General features: G+C 44.6%; 1 protein-coding gene across 5 annotated transcripts in view; it reads right to left on the bottom strand.

Annotated features, from left to right (window-relative positions):
- The window catches only part of MAPK8 (mitogen-activated protein kinase 8), an 88,349-nt gene extending 73,972 nt beyond the window's left edge, over positions 1–14,377 (bottom strand). The window contains exon 1 of one of the 5 annotated variants that reach the window (XR_007513410.1): positions 14,190–14,375. The gene's annotated coding sequence lies outside the window, so the exon portion shown is untranslated. Of the gene's footprint in view, positions 1–14,189 lie in introns of all 5 variants that reach the window. The other 4 variants (XR_007513411.1, XM_049854942.1, XM_049854941.1 and 1 more) reach the window with 4 other exon arrangements.
- Between the last annotated feature and the right edge of the window lie 5,511 nt (positions 14,378–19,888).

Raw genomic sequence — 19,888 nt, 5'->3', positions numbered from 1 at the left:
CACTTGCAGTATTTCTGTTATGGCAGCACTAGATAACTAAGACACCCATATAACCCTATTTACCCTCAGATTCCGCAACTGGTTCCCGCTGACCCCCAGCCCCGAGGTCTCAGGACAGGCCCCCGCCAATCCCGGGACCCCAAGAACAGGAATGGTCTCTCCACGTCACACCGACAGTGGTGTTGCATTTGGCCAGGGACAGTCCCTTTCCTCAACTAGCCAGAGTACTGATAAGGAGGGTGATCCAGAGGTGGGCCAATTCCCTTTAAGAGAGGCACTGGTCAGAACAGGAGCAGATGGGAGAACGAGGAACACTGGTGCATGTCCCCTTCACCACTTCAGATTTGTTTAGCTGGAAAAACAATCGCCCAATCTACCATCAGGATTCCCAAAAGGTGCACAACATGCCCATCAGCCCACCCGGGCAGACTGCCAGTCCCCGGTGGAAGTTCTTCTCTCTTCTGAAGAGAGGAGAACAGTCTTGGAAGAGGACAGACAGTATGCTGATAAGGAACATGATGAAACCCAGTAAAAACCCAGGGCCCTTGAGTCGATTCCGACTTATAGCGGCCCTATAGGAAGGAAAAGAACATAATGAGGACCCATAAAATCCTGACAAACTGCCAGGCAATAACACAGTCCGTGGAGTTGATCCAAAGTGGGACTACAATTCAAAAGAGGGCATGAGTATGCTGAGGCACTGTAGCAAGTGCTTACTACAAGGCCTTAAAACTGGAGTACAAACACAGAAACACCTCTCAAAAATTTGTAAAGTAATTCAGGGACCTAAAGAAAAACCCTCTGAGTTTCTCGAAAGAATTTTTCAGGCCTTCTGGAGGCACACTGACATGGATCCGGAACCTACTAAGAACCAATGAATGGTTAATATCATCTTCACAGAACAAAGTTCTACAAATGTCCGCAAAAAACAACAGAAATTGGATGGAGGACCAGGTATGTCTATTTCTCAATTAGGTGCAATAGCCTTTAAAATTTTTAATAATAGGGACCAGGAACAAGAGCAGAAGAAAACCCCCCAAACAAGACAACAGGCTACCCGGGTGGTGACGGCCTTGACTGGGAAACCATTCCCCTCAGAACATCAACTAGAATCAAGAGAATGGAAAACACCCTGCCACCGAAACTCTTGCCCCCTGAAAAGGGACCAATGTGCCTATTGTCGGAAAAATGGACACTGGAAAAATGAATGCCCTGAACAAGGCTGGCCGGCAAAGCGGATGGTGAGTGACTCCCAACCATGAATGGGCTTCCCACAGACTGGCAGCAGGAGACACTGTCACCATCTTCCCTGAAGAGCCCCGGGTTAACCTAACAATACAGGGAAGGCCAATACAATTCCTCTTAGGCACAGGAATCACTCACTCGGTTTTAAATGATACCCTTACCTTACCCTTGCCCTCAAGAAAAAACAACAAATTTAATGTACCAATAAAACCAGAGAAATACTACACACAAAACTTTAAAGATCCTATTCTAGATGTTACTTCTAAATAACTTTACTCATTCTGCTAAAGGCCTCTAGAAAAAGGTTAATGAACTATTGTGGTTACCAGGTCTTTTAGGCTGGGTCCTCCAGAGAAGCAATACCAATGAAGCGTGTACACACACACACACACATATGTGTGTGTGTGTGTATATATATATACATACACACACACACCCACAAAGAGATTTATATCAAGGAAATGACTCATGCAGCTGTAGAGGCTGGAAAGCCCCAAGTCCATGGGTCAGGTTGGAGGCTTCTCCTGGCTCACACATCTAGCTGCAGGGGCTGGTGAAGCCAAGATCAGCAGGTTAGACAGCAGGCCTCTGGCTTACAGGCTGCAGAGGCTGACAAATTCCAAGATCGGCAGGTGAGACAGTAGACCACTGGCTCACAATCTGCAGAGGCTTATGAATCCCCAGATCAGCAGGTAGGCTGCTAGCTCAGGTCCCAAGAACTGGAGGTCAGACGAGGATCCAGAGAGAGCCAAAGCCAGGGAGCTTTGCCAGAAAGTCCACATACATTGGGTACAGGCCAAATCCCCAAGGAAATTTCCTTTCAAATGATTGGCTGCTCACAGCAGATCTTATCATGGAGGTGATTACATGGTATCAGATCTCACTGTGGAGGTGATTATATCACTAATAGCCGCCAAGCTACGTAACTGCAAAGTCACCGAGAATCATGGCCCAGCCAAGTTGATGTACAACCTTAACCATCACACCAGGTCTCTGACAAATTTGCAATCTTCACATAGTCAAAGACGCCAATGAGATTAAACTTAAAAGAAGCAACAGAATTCAATTTTTTTCTTCAAGTATAGCAAACGATAAAGCTATTTCCAGCTCCGTGATTCTCCTCATTCCTTTAGATTTCAGTTAAGATAAACCTAGGAAAGTTTATGCACTTCTCTACAGCGAGAAAGGCAAAAATAGAAAAACAACTTTGTCATTACAGAATATGGAAAATACTCCCTTTGATGTATGTTTCTGCAATATTCCCAAATTTTATGGCAGAGAGGATTACTGGGCCAAATGTTAACTTAAATCATCTCAGTGTATTCACATTAGATGTGATCATCAAATTTTAAATAAACTCCCCAGAGATTAGAGCAAAACAACTAGCATGCTCTGGAGAATTTGAATATACTCTGCAAGTGAAATTGGTTTTAAATCTAGTTGACATTTTGCATTTGTTCTAAGTTAAAGGTAGTGAGTGGAGAAGGCGGGGCCAAGATGGCACAGTAGTCAGACACTGCCTGTGGTCCCTCTTACAATAAAGAACCAAAAAACAAATGACTCAATTATGTATGATAATCTAGAAGCCCTGTGCATTAAAGGCAAAGTTGAGGAATCAGGCTGACTGGCAGGGGGAGAGTGACGGTTCAGAAGCAGTGAGGAGTTGCCAGACCCGACCCCGCAGGAACTGGCACCCTGCAGGCTGAATCAGCTGGCATGCGCAGTGAGGCAAGGAGTGGCACTCAGGATGTGTTTTCCACATAGGGAGAGACTGAGCAGCAGAGAGTCTGCTCAACCTTCCGGAACCTGTGAGAAGCAGCTATAAATCAGCAAAAGATAAATAGTACATGCGTCTAACCTACTGCATGGATGAAAAAACACCCCCTTTGGGAAGAACCTCTCTCCCATTTATCTGCCCCCTGCCCACTCTGCACCAGGTACAGGCTGGTTTCAGAGACTTCCACGTCCCCTGGACCAGAAGTAAGACCCATGAAGTGCCCTGAGCCATTCTCCCAGCTTTGGAAAGGAAACAAATTAACAAGCAGGAAAAAATAATCTGCCAGCTCCCTTAAACCAGAAACTCAGGGCAGACACAGACACAGCTCATTTTACCTAGACAGAGGCACAAGGGGACCATAGACTCTGGATGCCTTTCACCACTGCAAAGACCTGTGTGGGCCCATTTCAACAGCATAGGCCCTCATTAGCACAGTACAACAGGGTATATGTGTGAAGCCTAACTTCACTGTATCAGCTGTAAGGTGGGTGGCAGGTTCATGACGTTTGACATCATACTACCGATTAAGCAGGGTCATCACCTACGTACATCAGGGACCTGAGGACTGGTGGCACTCCACCTAGCCACCTGTGACAGGGGTTCAAGAATAAGTGGTGCCCCCCAGTCCTTAACAGCCAACAGCATAGGGCGCCCAATGTCTGCAAAACCCATCCACCTACGCACTCTAGGGAACAGGGACACACTTTCCTCCCACTCGGGGGCAGTCGTCGGCCCCCTGCCTTGCTCAGTGCATGACCCCCTAATGCAGCCAGATACCTGTGCTTACTCCAATCACCCGTGCCTGTCGAGGGCTGTAGGTGAGACCCTGCACCACATACTTGCTGACAGGCTACATGGACACCTGAACTGAATCCATGAAAGAAAAGTAAACAGACCCCTGGGCTCACATACCTAATAACAGCTCTAACGACCAGGTGACAGAATGTGAGCATTTCAAAGGCACCAATAATCAAACTAGCTCACATGAGCAGCCTATTTGGGCACTTCAAAACAAGAAGCTAGGACACAATAAGCAAACATAAAATAAATAAATACAATAACTTATTGATGTCCCAGAGACAACAGTCAATATCAAATCACAAAAAGAGGCAGACCATGATGGCTTCAGTAAGCACCCAAAACAAAGATTCAAGAAATCTTCCAGAGAAAGAGAACTTCTTGAAATTACCACAGGTAGAATTCGAAACATTAATATACAGAACTCTAAGGAGATCAGGCAAAAAGCAGAGTGGCTAGGGATAAACAAGAAGTCATCTATAGAGGAGGGTCAATAAGACTCAGCTTGGACTACTCAGCAGAAACCATGCTGGTAAGAGAGCGATAGGATGACATACAAAGAGCCTTCAAGGAAAACAACTGCAGGCCAAGAATCAGATATCCAGGAAAACTGTCTCTCAAATATGATAGCGAAATTAGGGCATTTCCAGATAAACAGAAGTCCAGGGAATTTGCAAAAACCAAACTAAAATTACAAGAAATACTAAAGGGAGTCTTCCAGTTGGAAAATCAATAACATCAGATAACAACCCAAGACACATGACAGAGCAACCAGATATCAACCCAGATACGGAAGTCACAAAAATAAATCAAAGCTAAAACAATGAAAAAAGGGAAACAGAGATGTCATTATGTAAAAAATGACAACATTAAAACAAAAAAGAACTAAAAAAACATAGTCATAGATCTTTCATATGGAGAGGAAGTCAAGGCGACATAAAAAAATAAAAGATTGGTTCAAACTTAGAAAAATAGGGGTAAATATTAAGGTAACCGGAAAAGAAACTAACAATCCTACACAACAAAATAAAAAGCAAGAAAAACATAAAGACTCAGCAAATACAAAGCCAACAATGAAAAACATGATAAAACACATACAGAAAAGTGACTCAGCACAGAAAACTAAGTGGAACAAAGAAACTGTCAACAACACACACAAAAAAAACCCATCAAAATGACAGCATTAAATTCATACCTATCAATAATTATGCTGAATGTAAATGGAGTAAATGTACCAATAAAGAGACACGGGGTGGCAGAACAGATAAAAAAAAACATGATCCGTCTATATGTTGACTACAAGAGACACACCTCAGATTTAAAAACACATACTAAAACTCCAACGATGTAAAAAAATATATATCAAGCAAACAACAATCAAAAAAGAGCAGGAGTGGCCATATTTCTGACAGAATAGGCTTTAAAACTAAATCCACAACTAACAATAAGGAAGGGCACTATATAATGATTAATGTGTCATATACCAGAAGGACATGGCCATAGTATTTACACACCCAATGACAGGGCTCCAAATACATAAAAGAAACTCTAATAGCATTGAAAAGAGATAGACAGCTCCACAATAATAGTAGGAGACTTCAACACACCACTTTTGGTGAAGGACAGAACATCCTGAAAGAAGCTCAATAAAGACACGGAAGATCTAAATGCCACAATCAACCAACTTGACCTCATAGACATATACAGAACTCTCCATCCAACAGCAGCCAAGTATGCTTTCTTTTCCAACATGCATGGAACATTATCCAGAATAGACCACATATTAGGCCATAAAGCAAGCCTTAACAGAATGTAATGCATCAAAATATTATAAAGCACCTTTTCTGACCATAAAGCCATAAAAGTAGAAATCAGTAACAGAAAAAGTGGAAAAAAAAAAAAAATCAAATGCATGGAAACTGAACAAAACCTTGCTCAAAAACTACAAGGTTATAGAAAAAATTAAGGACGGAATAAAAAAAATCACAGAATCAAATGAGAATGAAAACACATCCTACCAGAACCTTTGGGACACAATTAAAGCTCAGAGGTCAATTTATAGCAATAAATGCACACATTCAAAAAGAAGAAAGGGCTAAAATCAACACATTAACCCTACAACTCAAACAAATACTAAGACAGCAGCAAAAGCAGCCCTCTGGCACCAGAAGAAAGGAAATAATAAAATATTAGAGCAGAATTAAATGAAATAGAGAATAGAAAAACAATTGAAAAAGAGTTAACAAGACCAATGAAAAGGGCAACAAACCACTGGATAAACCATTGGGCGCACTGACAAAAGAAAAATAAGAGAGAAAGTAAATAACCCAATAAGAAATGAGATGGGCGATATCACACCAGACCCAATTGAAATTAAAAGAATCGCAACAGAATACTGTACTCTAACAAACTTGAAAACCTTGAGGAAATGGACAAATTTTTAGAAACACACTACCTACCTAAACTAACACAAACAGAGGTAGAACAACCAAATAAACCCATTAAAAAAGAAGAGATTGAAAAGGTGATTTTAAACCACCCCCCCTCCGCAAAAAGCCCTGGCCCTTACAGCTTCACTGGCAATTACCACCAAACTTTCAGAGAAGAGTTAATACCATTACTACTAAAGGTATTTCAGAGCATACAAAAAGATGGAATACTCCCAAACTCATTCTATGACGCCAGCATAACCCTCATACCAAAACCAGGTAAAAACACCACAAAAAAAAGAAAATTACCGATATTCTTCATGGACTTAGAACCAAAAATCCTCAACAAAATTCTAGCCAACAGAATTCAACAACATATCAAAAAAACAATTCACCATCATCAAGTGGGATTCACACCAGGTATACAAGAATGGTTCAACATCAGAAAACCAATTAATGCAATCCATCACATAAATAAAAGACAAGAACCTCATGATCTTATCAATTGATGCAGAAAAGGCATTTGACAAAGTTCAACACCCATTCATGATAAAAACTCTCAGCAAAATAGGAATAGAAGGAAAATTCCTCAACATAATCAAGGGCATTTATGCAAAGGCAACACCCAACATCATTCTAAATAGAGAGTCTGAAAGCATTCCCCTTGAGATTGTGAACCAGACAAGGATGCCCTTTATCACCACTCTTATTCAGCATTGTACTGGAGGGCCTAGCCAGAGCAATTAGGCTAGCTCTAAAGAAATGAAGAGCACCCAAATTGGTAAGGAAGAAGTAAAAGTATCTCTATTTGCAGGTGACATGATCTTATACACAGAAAACCCCAAGGAATCCACAAGAAAACAACTGAAACTAATAGAAGCGTTCAGCAAAGGATCAGGATACAAGATAATCATACAAAAATCAGTTGGATTCCTCTACATCAACAAAGAGAACTTCAAAAAGGAAATCACCAAATCAATACCATTAAAACTGCCACCAAGAAGATAAAATACTTAGCAATAAATCTAACCAGGGATGTAAAAGACCTATACAAAGAAAACTACAAGATGCTTCTGCAAGAAACCAAAAGAGACCTCTGTAAGTGGAAAAACCTACCTTGCTCATGGATAGGAAGACCCAACATTGTGAAAATGTCAATTCTACCCAAAGCGATCTACAGATACAGTGCAATCCCAATCCAAATTCCAATGACTTTTTTAATTAGATGGAGAAACAAATCACCAACTTCACATGGAAAGGGAAAAGGCCCTGGATAAGTAAAGCATTACTGAAGAAGAACAAAGTGGGAAGGCTCACATTACCTGTAGTCAAAATAGCCTGGTACTGGTACAACAGATACACAGACAAATGGAACAGAAATAAGAATCTAGATGTAAATTCATCCACCTATAAGCAGTTAATATTTGATGAAGGCCCAAAGACTGTTAAATAGGAAAATGACAGTGTCTTTAACAACTGGCGCTGGCATTACTGGATCTGTTTGCAAAAAATGAAACAAGACCCATACCTCACACCATATACAAAAACTAACTCAAAATGGATCAAAAATCTAAATATAAGTTCTAAAACGATAAATATCATGGAAGAAAAAGTAGGGACAATGCTAGGAGCCTTAATACATGGCATAAACAGAATACAAACCATAACTAACAATGCACAAACACCAGAGGTGAGACTAGATATTTGGGAGCTTCTAAAAATCAAACACTTACGCTCATCAAAAGACTTCACCAAGAGAGTAAAAAGACAACCTACACACTGGGAAAAAATTTTTGGCTACGACAAATCCGATCGAGGTCTAATCTATAAGACACCACAAAACCTCAACAACAGAAAAAAAAAACCAATTTAAAAATGGGCAAAGGATATGAACAGGCACTTCACCAAAGAAGACATTCAGGTGGCTAACAGATAAATGAGGAAACAGTCACAATCATTAGCCATTAAACAAAAAAACAAAACAAAAAAAAAACCATTGCTGTCAAGTCAATGCCAACTCCTAGCGACCCTATAGGACAGGGTAGAACTGCCCCAAAGGGTTTCCAAGGAGTGCCTGGTAGACTCAAACTGACAACCTTTTGTTTAGCAGCCGAATGAGATACCATCTCACCCCAACAAGGCTAGCATTAATCTGAAAAGCACAAAATAATAAATGCTGGAAAGGTTTTGGAGAGACTGGAACACTCATACATTGCTGGCGGGCATGTAAAATGGTACAAACCATTTCGGAAATCAATTTCGTGCTTCCTTAAAAAGCTAGAAATAAAACTACCGTATGATCCAGCAATCCCACTCCTTGGAATATATCCTAGCGAAATAAGAGCCCTCACACAATAGATATTTGCACACCCATGTTCACTGCATCACTGTTTACAATAGCAAAAAGATGGAAAAAACCTAGGTGCCCATCAACAGAAGAAGGGATAAACAAATTATGACATATTCACACAATGAAATACTACACAACAATAAAGAACAAAGATGAATCCTTGAAACATAACATGGATGAATCTGGAAGGCATTATGCTGAGTGAAATTAGTCAGTCACAAAAAGACAAATATTATATGAGACCACTATTAGAAGAATTAAAAAAAAGGTGTCAATGCAGGAGAAAACATTCTTTGATGGTTATGAGGGTGGGCAGGGAGAGGGAGAGGTATTGACTAGCTAGACAGGAGACAAGAATTATTTTAGGCGAAGGGAAGGATATCACACAATACAGGTGAAGTCAGCACCACTGGACTAAACCAAAAGCTAAGAAGTTTCCTGTATACAACCAAGCACTTTGAGAGATGGAGAAGCAGGGGCGGGGTTCTGGGGGCCATGGTTTCAGGGGACATCTAGGTCAACTGGCATAACAAAGTTTATTAAGAAAATTTTCTGCATCCCACTTTGGTGAGTGGTATCTGGGGTCTTAAAAGCTAATGAGTGTCCATCTAATATACATCAATTGGTCCTAAACCACCCGGAGCAAAAAAGAATGAAGAACACCAAAGACACAAGGTAAACAACAGCCCAAGAGACAGAAATGGCCACATAAACCAGAGACTCCATCAGTCTGAGACCAGAAGAGCTAGATGGTGCCTAGCTACCACCAATGACCATCCTGATAGGGAACACAACAGAGAGTCCCTGAGGGAACAGGAGAAAAGCGGAGTGCAGAACTCAAATTCTAATAAAAAGACCACACTTAACGGTCTGACTGAGACTGGAGGGACCCTGGATGACATGGTCCCCGGACTCTCTGTTAGCCCAAAACTAAAACCATTCCCAAAGCCAACTCTTCGGACAAAGATTAGACTGGACTATATGACATAAGAAAGCCCTAGCAGAGTAGTGGTTAAGTGCTACAACTGCTAACCAAAAGTCGGTAGTTCAAATCCACCAGGTGCTCCTTGCAAACTCTATGGGGCAGTTCTACTCTGTCCTACGGGGTCACTATGAGTCGGAATCAATGTGACCACAATGGGTTTATGGGTTTGATAAGAACATAAAATGATACTCCTGAAGAATGTACTTCTTAGCTCAAGTAGACACATGAGACTAAACGGGCAGCTCCTGTCTGGGGGTGACGTGAGAAGGCAGAAAGGGACATGAGCTGCATGAATGGACATGGGAAATCCGGGGTGGAAAGGAGGAATATGCTGTCACATTATAGCAAGAGCAACTAGGGTCACGTAACAACGTGTGTAAAAATTTTTGTATGAGAAACTAACCTGAACCGTAAACTTTCACTTAAAGCACAATTAAAAAAAAAAAAAAAGTCGTAAATGTAACAATAGCTAACATTTCCTGAATACTTCTATACACTGTTCCAGGTACCACCGTACCAGTGGCAGACACTTTATATGCAGTACCTTATCTAAACCTTATAGCCCTATGAGATTATGTATTATTATTCTCACTTTACAAGTAATAAAACAGGCCCAAAGATGTTATATAACTTGAACTAGCCTAGTCCACACAGTTGGTTAGATCTGGAGCATGGACTGGAACTCAGGGCTGACCCTAAAACCCATGCTAGCACCCACCATGAAGTTTAGGCTCCTTAACATTCATAAAGAACTAACATATTTTGATCAATTCTGATGTACTACTAAAGGTAACAGGAGACACAGACACCTGTTATAGATGTGATATCGCCCACCACTTTGAAAATGAATGGCAGCTAATATGCTTCCCAAAAGGCTTTACACATACTTACATACATACATACACACACGCGCAATTTTAAAAGCTGGATTTCATGTGAAATTTGGCTTGCCCAGGTATTTGTGGTGAGTTTTTGTTTGTCTTAGGAAGCTCTCTCATACACCTTTTAAATGAGCATAAATTCACTCTTCAGATATGCCCAAATCCCATTCCCAATCATAAACTTATTGAGGCTAATGAACTATTTATTTTCACACACTCCACAAAGCCTCTGAGAGCACCTAGTCTAGTTATAATAAGCATGGTGCTGTGGAATGAATAAAATCTACCATTCAAGGAAACTCTAGCTTAAGGCGAGGCCTTTTTCTTTGTTGCATAAGTCTCGATATTATAAAAATATCCAACTTAACAATTTTCTATGCTTCTTAAAATTAGAAAAGCCTAACTTTTATTGCTGCTCTTGGCATGGGGTTCAGATTATAACCAAGAACTCTTTTTCTCCCAGTATGATTTTCTGAAGAACCACTTAGCTAAGGAACAACCCTTCCAATAAGGAAGCTTTCCAACAGCCTCAATTTTCAGTTCTAAAGCCAGAAAGGTTAAGCACTTTGCCTAAGGCTCCAGAGTTTGTTGATGACAAGGTACAGACGACAGAACTGAGATAAGAACTACGTCTGACTCCTCGGCTATTCTAGCTCCATCTACTACCCTGACTGATAGGACGACTCTTCTTTCACTACTCCTGGACCCAGCCAGAGGCTCCACAGAAAGAGGGCCTGGCGAACTGCTTCCATTAAGATCACAGCCAAGAAAACCCTATGGAGCAGCTCCACTCTGTGATACAGTGCACGGGGCTCCGTGAGTCAGAGTCAACTCCACAGCAACAGGTTTGGGTTTGGCGGGTCACCTTTTAAGTCATAAATTCTGTTGAATCAGAACTCATCTGTGAAATCAAACTTCAAGGTAACCTGCGTTCAAGCAAAAACACAAAGCTTCTAAACGTTCAGGTAAGGAGCTCATGACTAAGACAATAAGCATCACAGCTTACTGAAACAGGCCAACGATTCATATCTAAAGCTGTGTGGTCATAGACTTCCTTGCACTATATGAGTCAGAAAGGGCACTACCCATACCACTCCTGACCAGAGGTCCCTAGAGAGCTGGCCTCTCAATGGTCAGCATGCTTTTATACTTCTACATGTGCAACAAAGCACCTCAACCATCCAGATGACTCAAGTATGTCAAAACTCAACTCGCCGGCAAAGCAGACTAACAAGCATCAGGCTTGGATTCACTCTTAATTACCACCACAATACTATGTGACTAGTCATTTAACAACAAATTACTTCAAGTTGTTTCACTGTGCACTGGGTATCCCCACGAGGTCATTTCCATAATATTAAGTATAAAGCAAATACTTAAGATTCTAACCTCTTCAATTTTGGTATAATTTATTCTTACCCCAATTTTCTTTCCAAGTGGCATTTCCCCCAGGATGTAAAGGAATAGAAAGAATATAGCTTCCTAATCTACCAGGACACGTAGAGGGCGTCCTTTTCAAACCCATCAATGGAATACACCTACTAACAGAGTCAGTGCTATCTCTTCCTTTAAGACAGCGTTTAGCCGGCAGTGGACACTGACTGCCAATGGGTATGGGGTCACTTCTTAGGGTGATAAAAACGCTCTGGAATTAAACCATGGTGATCAATACTCAACTTTGTAAATATACTAAAAAACCACTAAATTGTACACTCTAAAAGGGTCAATTCTACGGTATGGGTGAATTATATCTCAAAAAAGCTACCATTAAAAAAACAGAATTTAGAAAAACAAAACAAAAAACTTTCATTCTAAATGTAGCCTGACTGTGAGCTGCTGCCAAAGGATTTTTATCAGTAACCCTTACTGGAATCTGACAAATCTCAACTAGGTAAAGCAGTAAACGTTTGTATCTCAAAGTTTTCATTCCTCATCTTAATAAAGTATCATTTTCTAATTTTATCATTTCTACCCTACATTGGATAACAGAAGTTCGCCTCAAATCCTTTCATATCCAAAACTATGCTAGAATGTATTTAGTTAGTTGGAGAGAGACTGGGAGCCAAATGTTCTGTCAAAAGTGTAAGGACAAGGAATTTAAACATTTCTAATAAACATTTACAAAAATTTATTAGAAATAAATTAGGCACTCCTAATAAAACATTTGTGCAGCTTGTTTCTTCTGTCCTAGCTTTTCCACTTAGAGTCACCGAAAATCTTTCAAATAATATTCACAAAAGGATGTGCTGCACATACACATATACACACAAAACACAATCTACCTTACTTGATCAATCACACTAAAAAACCATACTTTAGACAAGGTTTATTTTAGGATATGGCCTAGAAGTGACAGGAAAAAATTGATGCTGGAGTGATTCAAAAGCCTCTATTGCCATGACAGATAATACGAATGAACCGATCAATTAGATATCTGGAAGTGACAGTTTGCATGAAGCCTCTGGAACTTTATGGAGAACATTAGAAGTTTTTTGGGTTTTTTTCAAAGACTTAATTTTAAATACTACCAATTATAAAGAGCGTTTCATCTGTCTGACTATTCGGCACTTGCTATATTGCAGACTAGGCTCTGAAGACACGGATGTAAGACGTTCCTGGCTTGGGGACAACACTAAGCAGGTTCACTTCCGAAATCTGACCTCCTAGGCTTGAAGGTAACAGGGGAATCTGAGGTAACCATTACAAAGTGCCCTAGGAGATAAAACCTGAAATAAATAAAATCTGTTGTAGACTTACAGCAAATCTGACTCCAGTTCCTAATACCTATTGACATTAGAAGTTCCAGCCGTACTACAAAAACAAAAATGTGTAAAAACGCCCAGAGCACGACTCTCTCTTCTTTAACACGCACCACTCACGGGCCTCCCCTAACCTTCAAACAGATCTGCGTACAGCTCACGGGAGGAGCTGAGTGAATGAATGAACGACAGACAGACGGACGCTGGGACCGCCAAGGAGGCGCCTCCGGGACGCTCGTGTGGAGACAACGCGCTGGCCGTCCAGTCTCCCCGGAGCCCCGGCGCGGCGCCCAGAGGCGGACACGGAGCGACCCCGGGCACCGTCGGAGCGCGCGGGCGACGCGGCAGGGACCCGCGGGGCAGGTCTGACCGGGAGTTTTTCGCGACTCAGACGAAAGGCGCCCGTCAGATACGTTCAGACGGACTCGGCCCTGCCCCCACGGGTCGGGGACACAGCCGCAGACAAAGGGACGAGGGTGGGGAGAAAAGCCCGGGGCCCCCACGGGGCGCCCCTCCGGGGAGACGCGCCGACCGCGGACCGCAAGCCCACCTCGGGAGACCACCGCCCTCCGCCGGGCGCCCAGAGCTGGAGGCCCTTCCCGCGCGGCCGCCCGCGCCCGCCCAGAGCGTCCGCACAAAGAGCGCCGCGCGCCCCCGCAGGCCCCGTGGGGAGGCAGCCGGGGCCGCTCGGGGTCAGGCGGGGCGCCGCTCGGGGCGCCGCTCGGGGTCCGTCAGGGCCGCTCGGGGCGCCGCTCGGGCCCGCCTGCACCCCGCCCCGGCCCGGCCGCCGCCTCCCGACCGCTATTGTTCCCGCGCCGCCCGCCGCCCGCCGCGCCCCCGCCCCCACTGCCGGGAGGGGGTCGGGCTGAGGAGAAGGCGGCGCGGCAGCCGCACAATAACAAACACCGAGGGCCGTCCGCCCGGCCGCCCGCTCGCCCCGGCCCCGAGGCGCCCGCCGCACTCACCCGGCAGAGGCGCGGACGAGGACAACGGAGCCGCCGGCGGGGACAGGCGCCGTCCCGCAGCGGCCGCGGCCGTTCCCCAGCGAAGCTCGCGGCTCCGCCACCGGGCCGCGTAGTCCGGCCGCCACCGCTCCGCTGAGTAACAGGGACGCGAGCCTCCACCGCGCAGGCCCGCGCACGTCATCGCGTAGGGCCCGCCCCCGCGCCTCCCGAGCGGCCCGCGGGGCCGGAGCGGCCCGGGGCCCGGATTCTGGGGGTGGAGCCCGCGGCCCGGGGGCGGGGCTACTCCGGGGAGGGCGCGCTCGCGGCGGCCGCCTGGAAATGGAGCTGCGGGAGAGAACGGCCGGGGGACTGAGGGGCGTGGCTGCGGCCCGGGGGCGGGGCTACTCCGGGGAGGGCGCGCTCGCGGCGGCCGCCTGGAAATGGAGCTGCGGGAGAGAACGGCCGGGGGACTGAGGGGCGTGGCTGCGGCCCGGGGGCGGGGCTACTCCGGGGAGGGCGCACTCGCGGAGACCGCCTGGAAATGGAGCTGCGGGAGAGGACGGCCTGGGGACTGAGGGGCGTGGCTGCGGCCCGGGGGCGGGGCTACTCCGGGGAGGGCGCGCTCGCGGAGACCGCCTGGAAATGGAGCTGCGGGAGAGGACGGCCTGGGGACTGAGGGGCGTGGCTGCGGCCCGGGGGCGGGGCTACTCCCGGGGAAGGCGTGGAGCTGAGGGAGAGGATGGCCTAGGGACTGAGGGGCGTGGCTGCGGCCCGGGGGCGGGGCTATTCCGGGGAAGGCGCGCTCGCGGAGGCCGCCTGGAAATGGAGCTGCGGGAGAGGACGGCCGGGGGACCGAGGGGCGTGGCGGCGGCCGGAGGGGCGGGACCCTGCGCGGGGCACGTGGAGGCGTCGGTTCCCAGCGCTCGGCATCTGCCTGGGGCTGTCAGCTAGTCTGAGAAAAAGCTTCCGGCCGGGCTTGAAGGTCAGGCGCGCTCAGACCAAACCCGCACCTCAAGCAGGCACCCCCACCCAGGCACGGACAATACGTACCATTCTGAGGCACCTACCCGGGTCTAGCAAGTCATATTACCCGATTTGGGGCCCCACAAAGCGTGACACGAAATTAGGCAGCAAACGGTAGTGTTAAATTGGCAAGCCCTTAAATATCCAAAAATTGGTAGAAAGATATTTAAATTACCAGAGTTCCCAGGGAGCGGCTGGTGGATTCGAACTGCCGACCTCTTGGTCAGCAGCTTTAGTTCGCCATAGCTGTTAACCACCGGCCCCCAGAGCGCCACATCCATGTAGCGGAAGGCATTTTAGCAACCTGAAAGCCACGTGTTCAAGGAATTCTTAATGACATGGGGAATGTTCATAATCTGTCCTTAAGAGAAAGAAGCAAGATACAAGTCCACACCATATAACCCTTACCCTCGAGTCGATTCTGACTCATTGCGACCCTATACGACAGAGTGGAACTGATTTATAGGGAGGGTTTCTAAGGAGCTACTGGTGAATTCGAGCTGCCAACTTTTATATTTACCAGCCAAATCCTTACCCACTGCACCACCAGGGCCCCAAGTCTGTATGTCTATATATATGTACAGAATGGTCCCACTTATGTACTACACATACATAGAAACAAACCTGGAAAGAAATATGCCAAATTATTTTAGCAGACTAACCACTGGATTTGGAATGAAAGATGATTTGTTTCTCTTCTATACTTTAGGTATTTTCCATGATTTCGAAGAAGAGCAGTTATGTTCATGTTGTTGTTAGGTGCCGAGTTGGTTCTGACTCAGAACGACCCTGTGTACAACAGAAAGAAACACTGCCTGGTCCTGCGCCATTTTCACAATCGTTGTTATGTTCGAGCCATCTTTGCAGCTACTGTCTCAGTCCATCTCATTGAGGATCTTGATGCCCTTCTCCAGGGACTGATCCCTCCTGATAACACATCCTAAGTACAAGTCTTGCCGTCCTTGCTTCTAAGAAGCATTTTGGCTGTACTTCTTCCAGGACAGGTTTGTTTGTCCTTCTGGTAGTCCATGGTATGTATATTCAATATTTTCACCAACGCCATAATTCAAAGGCATCAATTTTTCTTCAGTCTTCCTTATTCATTGTCCAGCTTTCAAATGCGTATGAGCTGATCAAAAATATCATGGTTTGGATCAGATGTACCTAAGTTCTCAAATGTTCATAATTAGAAGTAAATGAGTTACTTGAATATTGAACGCATAAATATTCATCGAAGAGTATGAGTGACTGCTGATAGTCTATCTTCTCATTACATGTTGGGTTGACCTATTTCAAGTGATTCTGAAATGGTACATAAATGTGAACATTCATTCCTTCATTCATTGTTTCTTCATTTTCTTCCTCCCTCAACAGTTGCCCTCGAGTTGATTCTGACACATTCCAACCCCATGTGTGTCAGAGTAGAACTGTGCTGCATAAGGTTGTTCTGTTTTAATAATATTGTTTTTGGTGAAAGTTTACACAGTAAATTAGGTACCCACTTGACAATTTCTATTCAGTTTGTTCAGAGACATTGGTTACGTTTTTCACAAGGAGTCAACATTCTCTTTCACTGCGCTGTTTGTTCCATTTCTGGTACTCTATTTTCCCAGCCCCCTTGTCCTCTCATCTTTGCTTTAGAGTAATTGTTGACCTTTAGATTTTTTTTTTTAAGAGGACTGTACTCATGGCTTGTTGTTGTTGCTGTTAGGTGCCACCGATTTGGTTCTGACTCATAGCGACCCTATGTACAAAATACGAACCGCTGCCTGGTCCTGCACCATCCTCCCCGATCACTGCTATGTTTAAGCCCATTGTTGCAGCCAGTGTGTCCGCTGCTGCTTCTTATTTTGAGTAGTGCCACGTCAGCGAAAGCTTGACTCCATCCACATCGTTAAGGTTAACTCTACTTTGAGGAGACAGTTCTTCCCCAGTTGTCTTTCGGGTGCCTTCCAACCTGAGTGGCTCATCTTCTGGCACTATATCAGACAATGTTCTGCTGCTATTCATAAGGTTTCCACTGGCCAGTTTTTTCAGAAGTAGGCTGCCAGGTCCTTCCTTCTAGTCTGTCTTAGTCTGGAAGCTCCGCTGAAGCCTGTCCACCATGGGTGACCCTGCTGGTATTTGAAATACTGGTGGCACAGCTTCTAGCATCACAGCAACACGCAAGCCACCACAGCACAACAATCTGACAGCTGAGTGGCTGATATCCTTTATTTTGCGTGCTGCTCTGTTATTTAGCTAAAAGGCGGCCTCGGGATCATTTCAATTCAAGATTTGAAAAGTGTCTCAGGGCAATAGTCTCAGGGATTTCTCTGGTCTCAATTAGTCCAACAGGTATGGACTTCTTAAGAATTAGAGTTCTGTTTCGTGTTTTTCTCCTTATCTATCAGGGTTCATCTATTGTGGCCCATATCAGAATGGTCAGCAGCAGTAGCTGAACACCATCTGGTTCTTGTTTCAGGGTAAAGGAGGCCGTGGGTAGTGAAAACTATTAGCCCTATAGACTAGTTTCTTCTCTGAGACTTTGGTTTCTTTCTTTCTCTTTGTTCGTGATGAGTAGAGACCAATAACTGTGTCTTAGATAGCTTTTTGCAAGCTTTTAAGATGCTACTCACCTCACTAGGATGCTGAACATGAACTTTGTGAACTATGTTATGCCAATTGACTGAGTTGTCCTGTCACACTAAGGTCCTAAGCCTTCAAACCAAGAAAACCAATCTCTTTAAGGTGTTTGTCTATGTCTGAAAGGTGTCTGTAATTGAGTCCTATATGAATATATATGCCTGCACATATATACCTTTACTTTTTTTTATATAGCTACTACTATCTGTACACATATATGTATACACCTGTACCTACTAATACACCTGTATGCCTACACACATACATATGTGACCATACACTCATTTTTTGGTCATTGTTGGTGTTGCCAAATTATATATGTCAATTTTTTTAGTACAAACATCCTTCTCTCCTGAGCACTTCTTAGTGATACCATTTATTTTGATTGCTCCATAGGGTTTTCAGTGGCAGACTTTTCAGAAGTAGATTGCTAGACCTGTCTTCCAAGGAGCCGATAGGTGGACTTGAACCGCCAACCTTTCAATTAGCAGCTGAGCACATTAACTGTTAATACTACCCAGGGAGTCCCTCCCTCACAGCCTTCTTTATCTCCTTCCTTCATTTTTCTCATAAATATTTAGTGCATGCCCACTGCAAAATTGATGTGCAAGTGGCATCTGACCTCCTCTAACTTCACAAGAGGGAAGGAGAATCAAGATCAACAGCCCAAGGCTGATTCCTATGAGATGGAGATCAGACATGGCTCCTGTATCCACTATCCTTACCAATTCTAACACCAACTGTCCCTCCCACGGCACTCTCTACTTCTCTGCTGAGCTTGGTAACTCACTGCAATGGCGACACTGAACTCATGGACGGTACTCATGATTATGGGGTTTATTAGGTAAGTAATAGGTTACAACTCAGGTTCAGGAACAATCAGGATACAGCTCTTCCATCAAGACAGCCTCTTCCCATCTATGCTCACAGGCAGGTCTCTCTCTCACCCTCGGCCTCTACCCTGCTGGGGCAAGTGTTACAAAGTTCTTTTAGCTCTGCCAATAAGTGCCCAGAGGCTCCCTACTCTGCCAGCAAGCCTCCTGCCCAAAGGCACTCAGCTTTCTTGCTCTGTGGGCTAGGGAGCCCACTGTGCCCTCTCCTGCTGGTCTCTCCTGCCACACCGTTTCTTTGCCACTGCATCTCGCCATCTTCAGTTTTACATCTCTCTCTGTCTCTCTCTTAGTCTCCTGGTTCCAGGAGCTTCTCAGAGCAGAGATCCCAGGTCAAAAGGATGAGCTCCGCTCTTGGCTGTTTTTCTTTCTTTCGTAAGGGGATCTTCTCCTTCCCACCCCTGAGATGGCTCATTTCAGGCCCGCTGGGATGACATAACTGACTAATCCCCTTGGAGGGCCACAATTACCCTACTTGCACAATCCCACCCAATCATCTGAGCAGGAGCTACAAGACCATGGCATTAAAGGCCCACAAGAAGTGATACATCACACTGTACCCACTTTGTACCAGGCACTGTGCTAGCACTGACAATACAATGGAGCTTACAGACTGAATCACTGTAATATGGAAATAATAGTAAACAAATACAAAATTATCAGTATATTATAATTCAAATTGAGGATACATAGTATTATGAAACCAGCTGGTATAATCAACAAAGCCAAGGAAGTTTTGCCTCATGAACTGACAATTGAGCTGAGAAAAGGATTAACTAGGCAAAGAGAATTTCAGGGGAAGGTAACTTGGTGTGCAAAGCCCTGTGATGAAAGGGAACAGAGTGAATTGGAGAAACTGAGGAAAGACCAATGCTACTGGCACACAGAGTAAAGAAGAAGGAGCTATGAGATGAAGCTGGCAAGACTGGTAAAAGACCAAAGCAAGTGCAGTCATACTGGCCATGTTGAAAATCTCTATCTTAAGTGCAACATGAAGCCCCTGACAAAGGGGGTGTCATGGTCAGAATGGTATCTTGAAAATGTTCCTTACTGGAAGGAGCCAGGTGGATGTAAGGTTAGTCTAGATGGAAGATGGCAGAGTCTTGGACTAGAGTCAAAGTCATGGGGATAGTAAGAGGTGGAAGGATCTTAAGAACCATTTAGATTTAATGCACAGAACTT

The sequence above is a fragment of the Elephas maximus genome, chromosome 16 (genome assembly GCF_024166365.1).
Source record: "Elephas maximus indicus isolate mEleMax1 chromosome 16, mEleMax1 primary haplotype, whole genome shotgun sequence".
Classification (NCBI taxonomy): domain Eukaryota; kingdom Metazoa; phylum Chordata; class Mammalia; order Proboscidea; family Elephantidae; genus Elephas; species Elephas maximus.
This window is presented reverse-complemented; position numbering and strand designations above follow the sequence as displayed.